Raw genomic sequence first — 1,957 nt, forward strand, 5'->3', positions numbered from 1 at the left:
AGATCATTACCAGTTGATTTATATTATTTCCTTCATTTTTCTCTCTTTACCGTGCCATCTCCAGCAAGTTCCATAACTTCTCTTCCTCCTCGGATGTTAAAGGTCATCATCAGTTCACGATGGACGAACTATTACAATCGTTATAAGATAAGATATATTTCACAGATCCGCCTTTTGGAGACATTGACAAAGTGCTCTTGGACTAATCTACGACATAAAATATACTCACAAGACATCGTTCTATCAGCGCATTACCCGCCCCCCCCCTTCCTCCCCTCTCTTTGCCTCTTTGTTGTTTTCTCTGCACTCCTCTCAATTGTTCTCTCTCTCCAGCCGCCCCCCCCCAAAAAAAAAAAACAACTAACCCTCTCTTTTTTGAGTATGTTCCCCTTTTACCTTTATCTTTTTCTCCTCCTCACATTCCCCCCACCCTCTCTTTTTCCATATATTATACAGCTCCCAACCCTTCTCTCTTTCTCCCTTTCCCTTCCTCTTTCAATTCCACCCCTCTCTGCTAAACTCGTATATTATCCTCCCTCACTCTTTACACGAAAGGGTAATAGTACGGACAAACGCATGATATGAACCGGTGTTTATCAACCTCTTTAAAGCCAACGCCCACTTTTGCCATCTTTGAGACTAAGCCTAATTTGAATTTTTCGAACGAAATGATGCTGTTGGCTTGTTTTTAACTTGATTTGCTGTTATAAAAATAATGAATAACGTACTTGGTTTTCCAATGATTCATGTCAAAGAGATATTATTTTATATTTTTTAATATTTTACTTGAACTTTTGTAAGTAAATTAAGGGAATGACCATGGTTTTTCAACATGACAGCATAACCTATTGTAAATTTCTATCTGACCCTGATTTTTTCCTTCTATTAATAGATGTATGCTGTTTCTCACCTGACTGCTTAAAAAAGAAATACTGATAGGAATTTTAAAAAGAAAAAGTAAACATCGGTTAATGAGAGCAGCACTAGTTTCGGCATGTAATAAGTAAAGGCAAGGGTTTAAGAATGAATTTTTATTACATCGCTATATTTGTTTGGACTTTTAAAAAGTCTAATTAGACATACGCTCTTAAATGTTTACAAATCTCCATTTTTCAAAGCTCTAATTATATACTTCTAATAGAATGTTGACATGTCACGATTTTTCATATTATGTCATATTGATAAGCAGGACGGGTGAAATAATGGCTTTGTCTTTATCTAAGTTACACACGATAACGAGGGGCATAAGTAGCTAACTTTTGAGTACATTTGCCTTCATACTATAAAAAACAAATAATTGCATTTATGTAGCTCATATCGGCGCTGTACAGTACGCTCTAATGCTCTCTGCACTGGTATAACCCCAGGAGGCCTGAAAAATAAGAACAAAAGTCACCAATATTCCAGACTTCACTGGAAGGATACCTTGTTGGCTGGGGATTACGCACACTCCATCCAAACAGAAACAAGCTGACAAGATCTTTCGCTGTCATTCGCCGAGTAATCGTTCTAACTTGGGAGAGGTGTATCAAATAAGTATAAAATGCCTCTGCTATGGACTAATCGTCAAGCATTTGACAGGATTCGAATCCACGACCTCACAGTTGAGAGTTTGAGAGCGTGCCCATTAAAGCATCGAAGCCACCTTAACCTCTGCTGAATTAGGCTGTCTTGGTAGATAGACATACAGAAAGCAGGGATAAGGGCTGGGGGCTGTCGTTGGTAGGACGGTAAGTCCTAACGTTTTTCTTTTTCTCCTTTGTTTCTGTAAGTCCTACTTAGTTTTCCCTTGAAATAAGTTTTATTGAGCTTTCATATTTTGATGAGGTCCTCTTTACTTAAGCAATCAAACAAGAGACGAATGAAAAGGAGGGAAAGAGAGAGATAGAAAGAGAGAGAGAAAGAGAGAGCGAGAGAGCGAGAGAGAGGGAGAGAGAGAGGGAGAGAGAGAGAGAGA

At 38.5% G+C, this 1,957-nt stretch overlaps 1 long non-coding RNA gene across 1 annotated transcript in view; it reads right to left on the bottom strand.

Moving 5' to 3' along the window:
- The window catches only part of LOC101855424, a 169,961-nt gene that overhangs the window by 48,013 nt on the left and 119,991 nt on the right, over positions 1 to 1,957 (bottom strand). The gene's annotated exons all lie outside the window — the stretch shown is intronic.

Source organism: Aplysia californica, unplaced genomic scaffold, assembly GCF_000002075.1.
Source record: "Aplysia californica isolate F4 #8 unplaced genomic scaffold, AplCal3.0 scaffold00220, whole genome shotgun sequence".
NCBI lineage: Eukaryota > Metazoa > Mollusca > Gastropoda > Aplysiida > Aplysiidae > Aplysia > Aplysia californica.